The 7,110-nt window shown below is 44.6% G+C and overlaps 1 long non-coding RNA gene across 1 annotated transcript; it reads right to left on the bottom strand.

Annotated features, from left to right (window-relative positions):
• Window positions 1-457: 457 nt before the first annotated feature.
• On the bottom strand, window positions 458-6,572 carry LOC145718064 (uncharacterized). Its single transcript, XR_014141562.1, has 3 exons — window positions 5,817-6,572; window positions 1,280-1,336; window positions 458-739 (listed from the first exon to the last, which is right to left on the bottom strand). It is a non-coding gene; the product is annotated as an uncharacterized LOC145718064 (long non-coding RNA).
• Between the last annotated feature and the right edge of the window lie 538 nt (window positions 6,573-7,110).

The raw sequence follows: 7,110 nt of genomic DNA, 5'->3' as shown, positions 1-7,110 counted from the left end.
AGTGTTGTTGGAGTGGGGGGTGGGGTGGGAGGGATGGGGTGACTGGGTGATAGACACTGGGGAGGGTATGTGCTCTGGTAAGCGCTGTGAATTGTGCAAGACTGTTGAATCTCAGATCTGTACCTCTGAAACAAATAATGCAATATATGTTAAGAAAAAAAAAGAAGAAGAAGAAGGTAGCGGGAGGGGAAGAATGAAGCAGGGGAAATCGGAGGGGTGGACGAACCATGAGAGACGATGGACTCTGAAAAACAGGCTGGGGGTTCTAGAGGGGAGTGGGGTGGGAGGATGGGTTGGCCTGGTGGTGGGTATTGAGGGGGGCACGTTCTGCATGGAGCACTGGGTGTTATGCACAAACAATGAATCATGGAACACTTCATCTAGAACTAATGATGTAATGTATGGGGATTAACATAAGAATAAAAAAAATAAATAAATAAAAAATAAAGTCTCTCAACTCAAATTTAAGGTAACATTAAGGAAAGCTATAAAATAGAGAATTTCATTGATAGGTGATCTTCATGTTTTGAAAAGATAGACAGGTAAATGGGTAAGTATGGTGAGACAACAGTTTCGGCAAGGTAAGCAGTCTAGGAGTGTTGAGTGGGTTGGGAAGATATGTGGGTAGGTGAATGAATAGATATGCAGTGCAGATTAGCAGAATAGTAGATAAAATTTACCTGTAGCCTATCTGCATTTCCCATTTTCCAAGTTTCTTAAACTCCCAGATGACAACACCCTGGGGAAAAGCACAAAACAGGAAAGGGCTATACTGTGACAGGTTGGGCTTTGGGAATCTGAGCACAGGTTAAATTTATTAGAGGGTAGAAAGGAGAACACTAGCCACTTGGCACTAGCAGTCATAAATTCAAAGCATTCCAAGTATCATGCCCTTACCACACAGCACATTTCAGTTCTTCATTCTCAGAATCCTTAATTTCCCATCACTGTATGGGCTCTTTGATTTCTCATAGTCATTCCCTTATCCCCACTTCAGGAAAACTGAAATCCAGCTCCTGGGATCCCTCTTGGCTAGCTGTATGGGAACAGACATCAGCAGCAAAGAGCAAAAAGGGCAGACCTCTATCAATTCAAGGGCTCAAAGGCTCTGAGTTACTTCATGTTTGCTACTATAATCCTATTTGAAATGCTCCCAGGAAGCTCACGGTAGCTCACAGTTGAACCCAAGAGTAATTACTTCTATACAATGAATAACAGTCCTAATTTATTACTGTGCACAACAGTATGTGCCTATTTTGTTGAATAAATATAAGCTCACCTCAGATACCACTGAGGAACATGGAGATATTTCCATAGAAGCCACTGTCCTGCATGACTACACCAGGAGAAAGAAAAAGTAATTCAAAATAGGCCAACACATTAGTTTTGCAATCTATAAAAAGTTATCAACATGCTCAGATGCTGTCCCAAACACTCAAAGATAGGTCTTTACTTCTCTTGAGCTACTTATAATCTCAAGAGCCAACACTGGAGAGAGAAAATAAGATGAAGACATATATCAGGAACAAAACATGTGTCAATTAGAATGTATTTATTAGGCAGTTAATATTTAAAAAGCTCACGAACAGGGGCTTTAATAATAAAGACATTTGTGTTTACATCAACAGGGAGTATGAAGACAGGAGATTCAGTGGAGCAACCCAGTGTCATCTTCAAAAACCTCCGTTCTTTGTGTTCTCTGCTCTGTCATCCTCAGAGTATTGGCTCTTCATTCTTAGGTTTGAGCCTTCACCATTGCAAGATGGTGGTCAAAGCTCCAAACCCATTCAAGGCAAAAAGACATTAAAACCATCTATGGACCTAAACAAATGTCTCTAGTCTTAAGGTCAAATAAGGGATAATTCCATTACATCTGTAAATATTTCCCAGGAAATTCATGGACGGTTTCCTCCCATCCCCCACTCCAATTAATAAGAATGAAGAATTTAACCATGCAGAGGCAAAACTGAAAATAAAGCCAGTTTGCATTATAATGCAGCAAAAATAATAGTACTTATGGGTATTTATCCATAGAAAACAAAAATGCTGACTCGAAAAGATATATGTACCCCCATGTTCATTGCAGCATTATTTACAAGAGCCAAGACATGGAAACAAACCAACTGTTCACTAATGGCTGAATGGATAGAGAAAAGTACGGTGTATATATATATCTATATATAGATATAGATATAGATATGAATATTATTCAGCCATAAAAAAGAATGAAATCTTGCCATTTGCTGCAACATAGATAGACCTTGAGGGCATTATGCTAAGCAAAACAAGTCAGACAGAGAAAGGCAAGTATCATATGATTTCATTTATATGTGGACTCAAAAAAAAAAAAGAAAGAAAAGATGTTCATAGTTACACAGGACATATCGGTGGTTGCCAGATACAGAGTGGCCAAAATGGGCAAAGGGGGTCAAAAGGTACAAATTTCCAGTTATAAAATAAATGTCATGAGGATGTAATGTACTGCATGGTGACTATAGTTAATAATATTGTATTGCATATATGGAAGTTGCTAAGAGAATGGATCTTAAAATTTCTCATCACAAGAAAAAAATGTTGTAACTATGTATGATGGCAGATGTTAACTATATTTGTTGTGATGATCATTTCACAATGCATACAAATATTGAATCATTATGTTGTACCCCTGAAACTAATATGTCAATTATACCTCAATTTCTTTAAAAACCCAAGCAAGTTTATGAGACACAATTCTACCCTCAGAAAACGGACAACTTTTCTTCACTTGTACCTTTGTTGGACAAACTCATCAGGGAAACAACTCAGTTTGCATTATTTCCTGACACAGGACATCTCCCTTACAAAGCCAGTTATTTTCTGAAAGGCACCACATGATAGAAGATGCCTTCCCATGAGATGACTAGTTCCTTTCCTGATGAGAGTGCCAAAGGTAATATTCTGCGGTAAGCCCGGGCAAGTCCACATTTCCAATCATGAGCTACAGAGAACATTCTCAGTTGTGTGTATTTTCAAGGGCTACAACATTCTGTATCTAAGCATTAAAATAGCTAGAGTGAGAATTTAAACGTCATCCTCAAAAATGTCATCAGGGATTTGATACTCCCACTGCTATACACAGCAGTCTACATATACTATGACACATGGAACACTGACTCTGCAAGAAATTCCTTGGCGTGCTTTTTATTTCTCCTCATCAACCAGCATCACCCCATTTCATCTGCTTAACATCTTTCTTTACTGTCCACATATTAACCTATATAATTAAGGAGCCCCAAGTTGACCTTTAACTTATATTTTCTGTCTCTGCCAAAAATACTCCATGAAAACAGTAGCCTTGTCCTTGGTTATTCACAATACCACAGCACGTAGCACAGAGGACATGCTCAGTATCTATTTGTTAAGCAAGCTAGTAAAAGACCATGTCAAGTGATTTTCAAACATGGTTCAATTAATAATTACAAATCTGCATTTCACAATGTGAATTCTGAAACTCAGAGGGATTCAATCACCTGCCCCCAAATATGAATGTATTCAATGGCTGTTGAACTTGAACTGAAGTCTGGAGTGAGCCCCCTCACTATTTGGCTACAAAGCCCATACTCTTTCCTCCAAACCACCCTGCCTTTGCTATTTGAGTTTTTATCTGTATTTGTTTCACCCCTGTCCATCACGCATCTGCAAATTAACATTTTCAGAGATATATGAGTCCTACATTCAACTCCCTTCCTCGGTGGTTCCCTCACTCTTGCATCTATCCCTCATACAAACTACCAGGCTCTCAGGCTAGGCATCTTGAAAAAAGCATAAGATAGAAACGTACCCATAGTAGGAGAGCCAGATCTTGGTGCCCTTGGCAGAGCAGTTCCTGGCACATGGATTGTGTTAAATACGTATTGATGAATCCACTCATAGTTAATGATGGTGACCACCTCTGTACAGAACTGCCAGCATGAGAAGCGTGTCATAACCTCTCTTCAGATCTCCCCCGGAGCCCCAGGAGGGCGGGGAGTGCGGCACATCTCACTATGACAGAGAAAGAATTTGAATTGAGAGAGAGACCACATCTCAAGGCTGGTTGGCAGAACCAACCTAAATATAGGTTTTCCTATAACAACCTCCAAGTTTCCATCCCAACTTTCTACTTGGTGAGCTGTTTACTCATCCCTCAAAAACTAGTAGATACTTACCTCTTCTGTGACAATGCCTGGAGCATGTGAGCCTCAACCTGCCCTGTGTTCTATCACTCTCGCACATACGTTCTGCAATATTTATCACAGTGTAATGGTCTTTGGTTAATAGGACTCTCGTATTAGACTGAGAAATACCAGGAGAATAGCTTTCCTAACATTATCATCTATGTCTCTCCAGGGCCCAGCACAGAGCCTGAGTACACAGTGGGAGTTTGAGAAAATAGATTTGATATTTTATTAGTTAGAAGACACCAAAAAGTTAAAACCAAACTAAGATATTCATAAGACCTTGTTACTCTCTAGTAAACAAGTATTTGCTTGCTAAAAGGATACCTGCAGATGAATCTCACAAACATAATGCTGAGCAAAAGAGGCCAGATCGAAAATAGTACATTATTTACTGGAAGTTCAAAACAGGCAAAATAAACTGATGGTTTAGGAACAGCTATTATCATGATTTGTCTTAGTGCAATCTATCCCTGAACACCAAAGGGATTCAGAAAAAGTAAACTGTTATTTTTAAATGTTCACAAATTTCAATATCAACTGACAATGAGCCAACAACTAAAAGTGACACCTCTCTGGGGATGTTTCTCGCAACTGCATAACAACTGAAAACACCAGGAAAGGTACTTTAACTTGTTGTTAATGTTCTCAATGCCTGGGGAACATTTTAAAATGGTCTTTAGCTGTTGCATCCAATTTAACTTTCTGGAAGTTAAGTTTCCATAATCAGCTTAAATTGTTATTTCAGATTTTAAAGATGCATAATTTCCTTAGAAACCCAAAACCTCACCTGCAGAGGCCAAAAGGGCTGGCTTCCACCTGCTCTGTGTCTAGCACAAGCCCAAGCATACCCACTCTCCCCAGTTTGGGCCTCCTGTAATCCAGGGATCCCTCTCTTCCCTCCATAAAGCTGAAGGAGGACCATCTTTATTCATGCTATTCACTAGAGGAGGCCAGACAGAGGGGAAAACCGGGGGCTTTTGTCATTAGGACATCCTATCTTCCTTGGGCTTGTAACACCAAAGAACAGTGGCTCATCTACAGGCTGAAAAGCTCTGGGTCTGACCACACTCCCCCATGCTAGCAGAAGAGCTGCAGAATTCTCTCTCTGTAATGCAGGTGGTGAGTGCCCAGAAACTGGGAATTTTCTAAGGACGGATAGTCTATTGACCTCTCCTCCCCTCCAGAGGAAGAAGAGATGAAGAAGAGACTTCCCATCTAAACTACCCTAGGAACACAAACCTTTCCGGTCTAACTTGAGCCCATCAGGAAGTCTAGCGATTGAAGGCAAATTCCCCGGAAGGCAAGTCAGCCTGCTGACATTTAACTCTTTCATCTCCGCTGTCCTGAACTCTGTTGTTCTCAATTCTTTGCCTGGTCTTCAGCGACACCCAGCCCTGTGAGCAGGGGGACAGACGTTGTCAGCTCACTCTGAAGTGTCTTCAGGGTTAGGGTTTAGAAAAGTAGGTGGGGATTGGGTGAGATGGAGGTAGGTCTCGCAGAAAATAGGCAAAGGCTCCAGTTTGCAGCACTTCCTGAATCCAGAAGCCCAATCTACTCATTCTCTGTACGAACACCCAGCCCGCTCTAATTCCCGCCCCCTTCAAGTTTGCCTCCAACCTCTTCTCTCCTCGGGCTCCTGTTGTGGCCAGAACAATACAAAGCTTAGAAGCGTGTTGAGTCGCCTGTCCAGAGTAAATGCGCTGCTGATTGGCCTTAACTCCTCCAGCTCCAAGCGGGCGGCTTTGCCTGAGTTCCGATCTTGAGCCCTGCACTCTCCGACATCCGCAGTTCGCGTCCCCGCCATACCCTCCTCAGTAGAAGGAGCGCGCAGAGAGAGGCAAAGGAGTGGCAGCAGCCTGGCCTCGCCGCTTTAGGTGCGGGCGTCCCCGGGGCGGGGCCCTGGGACCGCGGGACCCCGCAGGAGCCGCCACCGCACCCGGGGCGCCGAGGACCCAGAGCCCCGCGCCGGCGAGGAGCGCGCTCAGCCCCGGGAGGAGCCGCCGCCCGCGCTCACTTTTCCCACAGCGGGAGCGGAGAGCAGCAGAGAGGGGCCCGGAGAGCCGCGGAGAGGGGCCCGGAGCGGCGGCGGCTACGCGGGGCTTTCCGCTGGCCGGCTGTGGGGGACAGGCGCGCAGGACCCCAACTCCGTCCAAGTTGGACCGCGGAGGCGGCGCGGGGCAGGTGGCGGGGCGCGCAGAACCAGGCGCCTGCGGACCCCAAGCGCGGGGCTGGGAGTCGCGGGGCCTCTGGCTCCGCGCCCCTCTCTCCCCGCGGCTGGGCTGTGGGCTGAGAACAGGCAGTGCAGATACACAGCCACCGCAGGCGCCGGGACACCACCAACCCGCAAATGCGTCCGCCTCCCGGTTCCGGGAGCCCTGCGGCCCCGAGCATCTCAAAGCTTGCACTACCTCGTGGGTGGAGGCTCCCTGCTCTCTGTGGGTGGGGGCCTTGATCTGACCCAGAGCACAGACTGTATCTCCTGGTCTGGGCAACTTCAACTCCACAACTGGATATTTTACCACTAGTTTGCAGAGGATGCTTGCTCAAACCACCTCAGCTAACTAAGCTTTAAAATGAAGGTGTTAGGGGGCGCCTGGGTGGCTCAGTTGGTTAAGCGACTGCCTTCGGCTCAGGTCATGATCCTGGAGTCCCGGGATCGAGGATCGAGTTCCGCATCGGGCTCCCTGCTCGGCGGGGAGTCTGCTTCTCCCTCTGACCCTCCTCCCTCTCATGCTCTCTGTCTCTCATTCTCTCTCTCTCAAATAAATAAATAAAATCTTTAAAAAAAAAAAAAATGAAGGTGTTAGGTGGCAAAGTCTCCTCCAGGAACTAAAATGCTGATTTGTATGATCATAGTATCAACCCAACACCTCAGCTGCTATGTAAATAGTTCAGATGAAAATCTATGGTG

Source organism: Leptonychotes weddellii, unplaced genomic scaffold (genome assembly GCF_054177405.1).
Source record: "Leptonychotes weddellii isolate Sample4059 unplaced genomic scaffold, ASM5417740v2 HiC_scaffold_10513, whole genome shotgun sequence".
NCBI lineage: Eukaryota > Metazoa > Chordata > Mammalia > Carnivora > Phocidae > Leptonychotes > Leptonychotes weddellii.
The sequence above is the reverse complement of the archived record's forward strand: the minus strand, read 5'-3'. Positions and strand labels throughout refer to the sequence as shown.